The sequence below is a fragment of the Mastomys coucha genome, unplaced genomic scaffold, assembly GCF_008632895.1.
Source record: "Mastomys coucha isolate ucsf_1 unplaced genomic scaffold, UCSF_Mcou_1 pScaffold7, whole genome shotgun sequence".
NCBI classification, from domain to species: Eukaryota; Metazoa; Chordata; class Mammalia; order Rodentia; family Muridae; genus Mastomys; species Mastomys coucha.
The window spans coordinates 49,748,517-49,759,907 of NW_022196913.1; the positions used below are offsets into that span (position 1 = coordinate 49,748,517).

The following is an 11,391-nucleotide window of genomic DNA, read 5'->3' on the forward strand; positions in this document are numbered from 1 at the left end:
CCATCCCTGGGTAGATGGTCCTGGGCTCTATAAGAAAGCAGGCTGAGCAAGCCATGGGGAATAATCCAGTAAGCAGCACTCCTCCATGGCCTCTGCATCAGCTCCTGCCTCCAGGTTCCTGCCCCACTTGAGTTCCTGTCCTGATTTCCTTCAATGATGAACAGTGCTGTGAAAGTGTAAGCCGAATAAACCCTTTCCTTCCCAAGTTGCTTTTGGGTCCTGATGTTTCATGTAAACCATAACTACAACATGTGGTCAGAGGACAACTTGTGCAATAATTTCTCTCCTTTCATTATGTAGATTCCATCGAACTCAGATTATCAGGATTGGCAGCAAATGCCTTTATCAGCTGAACCTTTTTGTGTGGTTGGTTGTTTTGAGATTAGATCTCTTGGCTTTCCTTGAATTCACCATGTAGATCAAGCTGGCTTTGGACTTGGGGCAGCTTAGCTGGATGTTGAGTAGGGTGGGGGTGTGTTTCTAACGAGAAAGGAAAAGCTTGTAAATAAAACGTAAAACTTTCATTAGAGTATTAAAAAGGAAATGTATACTGAAACATCATCTATGACCACTAGAAAGTTTTACTTACTCCAGTGATAAAATAGAAGTGAATATATTTTAATTCCAGCCATGTGAATATTGGTGACATTTGCGTAGATGTGTATACCATTTTGCAAAATATTCTCAGTCTGCATCTATCTATTCATTTGATTCTTTTTGTTGTCCTTCTTTTTATTTTTATGTGTATGGGTAATTTTTCTTCCTGTATTAGGTACTCTGTGTGCACGGAGTCCTCCCAAAACAAGAAGAGGGTGCTCAATTTTCTGGACGGGAGTTAAGGTCATAGGGTCATAAGGTCATAAGCTGCTGTGTGGGTGCTGGGAACCAAACTTTTTTTTTTTCTGGGAGAGCAGCAAATCTCTTAACCACTGAGTCATCTTTTCAGTTCCTGGTTTGTGTGTGTGTGTGTGTGTGTGTGTGTGTGCGCGCACACACACACACACACACACACACACACACACACACGATGCAGGTACAAGAGGGAAGTCAGAGCATATCTTGCTGGAGCCTGTTAGGCCCCAAGTGCCCCTTCCAAACCCTGCAATGTCAGCACCACTGACAGTGTTGTGGACGGGGCAGTCTGGGCTCAGCTCCACCTGTAACACCTCAAGGGTTACTGGTCTCTGCTGGACACTGCTGGCTTGCAAACCTCCCCTTCCTCCACTGCCCTGAACTTTCAGTCTTCTGGATGGCCCACTCCTGACCCCTCCTAGGTTTTGCCTGCCTCTTGCTGTTCTCTCTCCTCCCAAGAGAGAGCTGCGTGGCTGTTTCATTTCCCCAGTAAACCTTTCTGCTCACAGAGTGGCCTCATTTGCTGTACAGTTCCCTCTTTTTAACCACGTAGGTTCCAGGGATCACACTCGGGTTATTAGGCCTGGCAGCAAGGGTTTTCATCCTCCGAGCCATCTAGCTGGCCCCATTTGGTTCTTAAAACAAGCCTGTCAAATGGGGTGATGTTTCTATCATTAGTTTATGGGAAAGGGTTCTGACTCCCGAGCACAATGAGAATAACACATAGAAGAACTGAATACTTAGGAGCCTCAGGCCAGCCAGCCCCACATGGGGCCCAGGCTTTGGCTCTCTTGAGGACAGCTTCTGCCCAAGGTTCCTGTTTCCGCATCTTCCCAATCCCATCATCCTCAGGCCCAGGAGTTGAATTGCCTTGGAAGTCTTCAACCTTCTGATCTCCTAATTGCTCTCCAGAGATAAAGGTACATATTTAAATTTTCTTTCCTTGTCGACACTGGGACCATCTCTGCAATATCCTTTTATCTCTTTGGTAAGTTGGTGGAGCTCATTTCTCCTGCGCACAGTGGTGTGGAAACATGGGTACCTTCGTGAGTGAGGATTTACCACAGTACCTCCTAACAGGGTCCAGAGCCAAGAGGAAGAGACTCCCTGGTCTTCTCTCTGTTTTCAAGGCCTGACAAGATCTCATCTGACAGCTGCCCTGCCAACTGGCTGCCCCTTCTCCTCCGTTATCCAAATACAAGAATCATAAAATCAAAAATAGACTAGAAAGTGCCAAGGTGGGTCGGCTCCATCCTGCCCTTAGACTCGGGTACAGATTGTCTTTAGGTCACCCCACATGTCTCCCCCTGTAGAAGCCCTGTTATTTGACAACTGATTCTAGCACCAGCAGAAAAGCCATTGGACTAGAAAGCAAGGGTCCCTCCCCATATTCCATTTGTGTCTGAGTATAAATTATGGAGGGCACTTTAATTCTGTGCCCCAGTTTCCTGCCGTATGAGGCCTCTAATGGATTCAGCTGAAATTACATTACCTCCGGCCCCATCACTCCTGCCCCGCTTTTACAAAGCTTGCCCAGAGCAGGCTGATAAATCGAGTCTTGCCAATCAGATCACTCCATGGGCTCAAGGGGACGTTTTAAGGGGCCTCTCTAAGACCTCATGTTCATTTCTAAGCATTTATTATGGACTTTTAAAATGTGCAGCAAAAGCCTCCTCAGTCCCCCTTTCCTTTTCTCTTGTTTCATGGATGCTGGTGCTCCCTACTTAGGGTGTGACAGATGCAGTTGGGACATGACGACGAATTACGGAGAACATCTGCCAAGGGCTCACATAAATAAACATCAGGCCTCATGAGAGGTGGGAGAAAGAATACAGACTTGCAGTTGGAACCACTGGGCGTGGCCCTCTATCTGTGGCCCTTTAGTGGTGTGACTTTGTGACAAGGTGTATCATTGTTCTGAGTTCTTTCCTTATATGAAAGCTAGAAGTGTGTGTGTGTGTGTGTTTGTTTTAATCCCCCTCAAAGGGAACATCAAGATGAAATAACACTGCGTGCATAAAACACCTAATATAAACCTTACTCACAGCTTGGTGCTCACGAATGGGAGTCTCCTTCCCTCTCTGGCAATTACAGTACAACATCTGCTCAAGCATTTGTTATACCATAGTTGCCCAAGCAATCGTATTCTGAGTTGTATAAGTCTAGAGCAAGAGAAAATTAAGGCTCTGACTTTCTACCTCTTCAGCGTCTTGGGGGCAGTGTCGGGGAGGGGGTGCAGTGGAACCCTAGGATGTTCACATCATGGGGTTTCATTGAGCTTCCAGGGGCAGACTCTATGAAAGATTAGGCTCCCTCTATGGCTTCACACTAAGACTAAGCAATTTATGCGCTGTCCTTGAGGGATAAGGAACCTACTTGGAGAGGAGAAGTGATAATCTACCATTCAGTTTGGGGTTTGGGCTTAGTGATCAAGAGAGAGGGTGTTTTTAAGGGGGGTAGTCAAACTGTCTTCAGGTGTCATCTCCTGAGTTTGACAGGTCCTCCTGGAGTGGGTGGGCTCTAAGAAAACAGTCGCAGGTGATGCTGCTGGCAACACCCTTCTGTGGCCCAATGGGATTAACCATGAATTAGAGGAAAGTATACTTTCTTATACAAGCAGGGATACAGGCTGGAATGACAACAGGGAGGTGATGGGTTGCTTCTAGGCATATCTATAAGAATGCTGAGGGCAGGAGCCTGAGGACAGTATCTGAGAAGGGAAGGGACATCTATCAGTGTAGTTAGCAGGGAGACTCACACAAGCATAAAGGTAATGTGGACAGAGTAAATGTCGAGAAAGAGAAAAGCATGGACCACTGTGCTTCCTTGGGGACACGTTATAGGTACACGAGCAGGTTCTACAGGCAGAAGAAAGGTGGCAGGGTAAACCTGGTGAGCCAGTGTATCCTAACTATAGCTCCAGTCAAAGCTGAGGAGTTGTCTAAGGCCAGAGTCATGTCTTTCCAAGGGGACCTAGCAATCAGACTGTGTGGTTGACTATGACTATAGGTATTTGATGGAGCGGCAAAGAGAGAGATGCTCAGAGAAGTGTCACTCTTAAGCCTTGTCTCAACATCTTGGCATTCTTCTCTTTTCTAATTATCTGCATGCAAACCCCAGCAAATTTTATTCACTCCACAAAAAATATACCCAGTCTGGTTGCTTTTCAGTAGTTTTACATAGGCTGTTCTAGTCCAAGAGACCATCTTCATCTTGCATTCTAAGTTAGTCATCCAAGAGGTCCTCAGACTTGCTCCTCATAGTCTATTCTGTGTGCAGTAGCTTCTGCCACTCCTCTAGTCAGTTTCTTCTAATGGTATCACATCTGAGGCACAGCATAGACAAAACTGCATGGCCCACGAGCCTCTGCATGATCTGACCCTCTGTTGACTCTGATCTCATGTCTTCTCACTTCTCTGTTCAGTCATGCAGGCCTCTCTGCTTGTTATCCCACTTCAGGGCTTTGACACCTGTTCTCTGCTTAGATTATTTTTTACTAGACATTAGCATGGCTCTTTTCCTCACTCTGAGTCCCTGTTCAAAAGACCATTTACAGGTAGGCATTTCCTGACAATCTTGTTTGAAATACATCTCTTTGTGGTTTCTCATAGCTCCTATCCACGTATCACTGTGTATGAATTTTATCATTCAAATGCAATGTCAGACTATGTACATAATGAGCACTTGACTTATTCACTACTATGTCTAGCTGTAAAAGATTAGTTACCATAGAACACATAACAACTCTCTCTGTTAGATCCATAGAATGCACCTTGGGAAACTGCTTTAGACTTTTAGTGCCTGTTTCTGGGCAGGTTACTAAAGACTTCTTTCTTGACTCATGGGTTATTTGACACTTTATATTAATGATGCTCAACACATACATCCATACACGTCCATGTATCCATACATGTTCATTTTATACTAATGATGCGCAACATATACATATATATATATATATATATACATATATATATATATATATATATATGCATTCATACATGTTTGTTTGGCTGCCAGTTAATATTTACTGAGACCCTATTATGTATTAGGAACAAAGGTTTGGGAATCTGTGAAGTTAGTATTCTGACTTGCTCTGAGCCACTTACTCCCCAGGTACAGTTTATAGTAAGTAGGAGATGCCTATAACGTTTGCCTGAAGGCCTAGAGTCAGGAAAGGGTAAACATGCTTCCTGTTGGGTGGAAGAACATAGTTAGAATACACTAAGTGTATTTAAAAAGTGGAGGTGCTGGGTTAAGTCTCAGGTCATGTACTTACTAAAGGAAGGCGTTCAGCACATCATACCCAAACTGCAGGGGTGTACCTCTCTTCCCTGGGCAATGATTCCAAAGTTCATTAACCTCATTTGAGCTGAGATGTAAGACAATCTCTCTGAACTCCAATCTTAGTCACAGCAGAGGTTCCAAGGCACCATTCTGCTCTCAAAGTTTCCAGCCACCTTTATTACCCCTTATATATTCAATTTGAGGTTTTGTTCTTGATGTGCTCTGGACTTCCTGTTATAGTACACCCCCAGGAAATGGAGAAGTTGCTCTCTTTTTCTTCTTTTGTTCATGAGAAAGCTAACTTTCAATTTTCAGAGTTGAAAAGGAATTTTATAAAGTTCCCTTCATAAACACATAGCTATACCCTTGACAGAACTTTAGCTCATTATGTACTCATGTAAGGAATACAGCATCCCGAGTGAGTCAAAATCGAAGATGCCAAACGATGATGCATGAACTCTTGAAGGGAAATAGGAGAAGTGAGCCAACTTTGCACCCTTGGTATTTAAGAGTGTTGGAGGTTGTGAACATTGCTTGTTACACAGGGGAGGGGAGGGGCTGGGGTCACAAGTGCTCTCAGTTTTGGTTTACTGGATTTGAAGGGCTTGTGAAGTAGTGGTAGAAAGTCTCCTGTTAGTATTAATGTCAAGTGTGCTTGGTGACTGACCCAAATTGGCATACAAGAGTAAATGAAGGTCAGTGTTTTCTTTAAATGCATGGAATACTTTGTTGATTTAAAGCACAATGACATACTGTAACTTCAGTATTCAGAAAAACTTTCATCTGTCCTTGACCTCCATCTTGACTGCCAATATTTCAGTAAGAGTTCTGGGTAGAAAAATATTGGGGTAGGGACTTTGCCTTTCCGTCCATCTCTCCCTTCCTTTCATTTCCTCCTATTAGGATATAGGCATGTGAAGGTCAGAGGTCAACACCAAATATCTTCCTCAATTGCTTCTCCACTTTATTGTTTTTTGACACAGAGCTCATTGATTGGTTAGGTTGACTGGCCAGTGAGCTTCAAGGGTCCTTCTGTCTCCCTCTTGTAGTGTTGTGATTACAGGTGCCCTCCTGTAAACACCTGTAAACAGGTGTTGCATCTGTTTTTTAATATGGGTATTAGGGATTTGAACTCAGGTTCTCATGCTTGCTCAGGGAAGACTTTACTGACTGAGCCATCTCCCTAGCTCTGATAGGGACTTCTCTGCATTCTCTTTATCATGGCTAAAATGGAAAGGATTAAAAACATGCACAATCAATTTGTATTTATTAATACGATCACAATATCATGTCCTACTGCTGCTGAAAACAAGAGAAATCTGTTTTATTACAGCTTGGAGCTCCTATCAGGGTGCCAGGGAAGAATGATTCTTTGCATCTTCCAGTTTTAGGTGACCGTCAGCACTCCTGGATTTGAGCCTGTAACATTCCAGCATCAACGCAGTGAGCACATCACCTCCACTGCCTGTCTGACTTCCTCCTGTTTTGTTCTTACAAAAATAGCTGCCAATGTACTCAAGTCTCAGCCGGTTCATCTGGAATGATTCCATCACCTCAAGAGCCTTAACTGCAGTTCATCTGCAAATGTGCTTTTCCAAAATAACATACAATCTTAGGTTCTAGGTGTTCAGTTGGGGATATATTTTTACAGGGACTATGGAGGACTACCGTTCAGTTCATTTTTTACCTACTATTTAGCGTTCTCTGCATTAAATCAGCCTTGCTAGTTGTTACAAAAAATTTCAAATTAGTATTCCACATGGAACCTTCATGAATTATAATTTTCTTTGAGGACAGCTGCCAAGGACAAGACTAGATTAAGATTCTGATAGGGGAATGGTTTATAGAGGGAATAAGAAATTCATAATCAACTGTTGAATCAGAGTCAGATAATAAGCATGGATTAAATACTTCTGCCATTCACTTTCCAGTGTGGTCTTGTTTAGTTCTCATAAGCTGGGGTGTGCCTATTCACTTTTCTATCTTTTTCACAGTAGGGCTTGAACTCAGAGTCTTGCACATGGTAGACTTTCTACTACAAAGCTACCCTTCCAGCCCTCGTTTTGGAGACAGAGTCTCTCTCTACAGACCAGGCTGGCCTCAAACTCATGATCTGCCTGACTCTTCCTCTTGAGTGATGGGATTATAGGCTCATGATACCATGCCTGTCACTGATATACCCATTCTAATTAATATTTCAATAAATAGGGAAGCAGAAACTCTGGAAGCTAGGAAGTAGTCTCCAATCCTACTGCCTAGTAAAGGCAGAATTGAACTTCCAAGCCAAATCCCACTCCTTGTATCTAGAATCTGTTTCCCCTTTGGCCACAAGAAAAGATGTTTTTGTGCACGTGGGATCTTGGAGTTAAGTGTCCCTGTCCTGTGCTGCAGTTCTCACCAGGGAGAAGAACAAGAGGAGCCCTTAATGCCTTGGCTGACATTGGGCTCTCACTTAGGCTATTTCTGAATTTTATTTTAGGACAGGAGATGTAAAAGAATGAGTAGTATTCCTACCATTTATAATCATTGTTATTATATGCTGGCACCATTGCTGCTGCATTTGAACAAATATGATAGACCTGAAAACTTCAAACATAGTTTTCCAGGGTAGAATTCTGAGGAATACTGTTGGAAGGTTCTAACACTATGCCAACTTAGTCACAGCAGAGCAATCTCAATAGACCACAAAAGCAAGTCCCCAAGAGGCAGTAAATGTGTTTGAAGACTAATCATGAGACTCAGAATTAAAACTGACTTAAAAATAAAGGGAAAAGAACATATGTAATAGAGTAGAACACCAAAAACTTTCATTTTTTTCAAATTGAAAATTTAAGTATGAGTCTTGATTCTCTCTTTGATGGGAAAGGAAGATTTTTTTCATTCAATAACTTAGAACTAGAAAATTCCTTCTAGGGTCGTGGGCACCAACCTCAGTGATCCTTTCCACTTCACCTTTAAGATAATTCAGTAACAGCAGTGTCCAGCCTTTGGGAGATGGCTTCGTTAGCAGAACGATATCAGTGCAGCCTGCATCTCAGGGACCTAGGTCTAAAGAGAAGGCCCCGATGGCCCAGTACTCAGTAAGGGCATGTCTTCCACTGAAGAAGAGGTTAAATGTTTAGAATTACTCAACAGTTATCTCCTTTGCAACAGTCATTAAGCAGAGTAGCAGATTTTTAATTAGACTTCAATGGGTGAATCACTAATGGTTTAATGACAAACATAATTTAATAATCAGGCCCTTCACATGTTCTGGAAAGCCCTGACTGCTCCTGGCATCCTCAATTCAGGCATTTGAAAGGGTGTCGGAGTTAAGATCTTAGAGAGGCTTCCCATAGAATATTCTAGATAGTGGTATAATTCATTCCACTTTTAGTGAATGTTTTTTCTACGTTCAGGTTGGTGTCAGAGTTTTCTCCTAGTTTTCTTTACTTTATTTTTTGAGACAGGCTCCCTCACTGAACCTGGAATTCACCAACACAGCTAGACTTTCTAGCCCATCAGCCTCAGAGACCTTCCTGTCTCTGCCTTCTCAGTGCTGGGGTTTTAGACATGGCTGTGTGCCGTGACTTTTTGTGTGAGTTCTAGAAGATTAAACTCAGGTTCGTATGCTTGTATGGCAAGCACTTTAGCAGCCAAGTCATCTCCCTAGGCCCTGAATGGCTCTTTATGAGTATGATCCAGTGCTGATGCTTAAGTGGATAGAGATCAAAACTAGGGCAGAGCTGGTAGATTGGTTCCATTGCCTGCTTCCTCACCTCCTGGGTCTTACCCCTGAAAGCTTTGGCTTCCCATCTGGTTGCTTGGAGAAGCTGTCAGCCAAGGATTAGCCAATGAAGGTGGCTAATCATGTTGAGTGTCTAATGTTTGGGACCCTCCAGGTACATTTAACTCCCACCAATGGATTCTTGGGGAGCAAAGACCTTTGAGAGGCAGAGATGAAACAGTACTAGAGGCATGACAGATGTGGGGTCATTAGATTCTGACAGGAAAGTCTGCCTGCCACATGGCCTTCGCTTTCCTCTAGAAGCCGACAGAGCTGCTGCTTGCAGAGCAACAGCCATGACTGTGGCTGAGATGACAGTTTCCCACATGCTCTCTGTGTAGAGAACACTGACAATTCAAGTCAGCTTCACACCCAAGCACCAGTGTCTACAAAGCCCAAAGATAGATAGTACTTGATACTATAGACCTCCCATCCTCTGTGGCTTTAGGCTATTTCTAACCATCACTCATCGTCAGAACATCTTTATTCTAGGATTTATAGCTGTCAGCTTAGATGATGGTATCTTTCCAAGCTGAAAAATGTCCTTTTAGCCACACCTTTTAAACAGACCGTCTAGGCAGGTATGTTACAAGAAGGCCATTTGCATTTAAGATGGGTAAGTTTAGTGATTAAAAATAGGCAACATTTATGGAGAACTTATGGGAGTTTATTTTTCCAATCACCCTATAAAGGAAGGGTTATTAACCCTAGTTTGCAGATAAGGAAACTGGAATGAAGATAGGTAACCGTGGATGTTCATATAGCTGGCTACTGTCAGAACTTCAATCCCAAAGCACACACATTCAACCATAAACTAAAATCAACATGAGTAACCCAGGTGCCCCTCTTAGTCACATGGATGAAAATAACTTGAACAAAGGCGTTCCAAACACCAGGAAGGGGCTAGATCATGTCAGCCCAAAAACAGGCTCCTGAATGGGTTAGACATGAGGAAATACTCAGGCCCCTCCCTTCCTCCCAGCTTGGGTAAACTTGCTGTCTTGAGACGTGTTTCTTTACCTGAGAAATCAAGACAATAACAGTATCTAACTCGTAGGATTTTAATGTGGTAACTATGACAACACCAGTAGGTGTCCAACACTTATTTTCCTGTCTACTGTGAGATACATGGATGTGATTAGCTTTGCTCTCTGTACATGACAGACATTTACATTAGCTATTAATTGTTATTACTATTATTGTCATATGACTATGTGTCAAATCCATTTTGACAAACTTCAAGAGCTAACTTCTTTTGTTACACTGGAATTTTCTGACCTACTGAGTGCAGCTTGGAGTAGGCAGGTTCCAGATCAGCTAGGAAATCTCTTTTGTTATGTATGGTTTCACTTCTGGTCTGTTTTCTATTCAAATCTAATGAACAATTGGCCTTGCTTTTAGAATATCACATTATAGATTCCTCCTATTATTCTCAGAAGCATTCGTCTTTGTCAACAGCATTACTGGGTTTAGCTAATTCTCTAACTTCTAGTAGGTCCTGATAAGCAGGCTCATGTTTCTTCACAGTGTAATGGAGAGAATTACCTTAGAATCCAGATTCTTATCTGAAGTTTGGAGGTGGGGGTGGGGGGATGTATTTAAAGTAACTCATGATCAGTCACAGTCCCCTCCTCACCAAAATGCTGAGGGTGACAAGGCAGCCGCTGTGGTTACTCATGATCTGCAAAGCCACAGCTCAGCTAACATCGTTGATTCTCAAATCCATGTCACAAGCCATCTTTGGCAAGAGGCCCTTCCTCTGTCAGCTGCCTGCACTGAGCAAAGTGTGCGTGGCTTTTTGATTGCACATTCGGTTGGTTCCTTCCCTGCTTAAAAAGTGATTTCGCATTCCCAGCAGGATGCATCAGGGGAGCCATGTGAAGGCTCCGGCCTGCATTACGGATCAAGCTGGAGTCAGAAGCACTGCAGGCTTTCTGACAACACAGGGTGAGCCTGCTGTTCCCTAAGCTGTAGATATAAAAGGTGTATTCCTCTGGTTGTCTCGGGCTGGTGCCAGCAGCCCACGTTATATCAGAGGGTGGCGCCTCACATTTCCAGATCAGGGGGCCCAAATTTTGTGTTTATAGAACTATATCTATTAACAAAAAATGCCTAGGTTTTTGTCAATATGATCTTGATTGGATTTCAAGACACATAGGAGATTTGTAAAGCAGAGTTCTGGGTGTGTCTGGGAAAGTGTTTCCAAGCACAATTAGATCCTGAGGTCTTTAGCCTAATGAATGGTTTCACCGATCATGAATTCAAGTTTAAAGATTCTCGGGAGGTGGTAAAACCATGAAAGGTGGGGACCTGGTCTCCTGGGAGGGAGGGAGGGAGTGGTTATTGGGAACACCCGCCATTAACGCGTGCCTTCTGACTCAGGCTGCTTCCGGCTGCTCCTCTTTGCTTCTGGATGCTCTGGAGTGAACGACTTTCTCTGCCCTGTGCTTCCTACCAGGATACACTGCCTCAACCACAGCCAACCC

At 43.3% G+C, this 11,391-nt stretch overlaps 1 long non-coding RNA gene across 1 annotated transcript in view; it reads left to right on the forward strand.

The window, feature by feature from the left end:
- Positions 1–10,759: 10,759 nt before the first annotated feature.
- Positions 10,760–11,391, forward strand: part of LOC116081818 — an 18,837-nt gene continuing 18,205 nt past the window's right edge. Inside the window, exon 1 of the long non-coding RNA XR_004115017.1 lies at positions 10,760–10,852. This is a non-coding gene — a long non-coding RNA (uncharacterized LOC116081818). The remainder of the gene's footprint in view (positions 10,853–11,391) is intronic.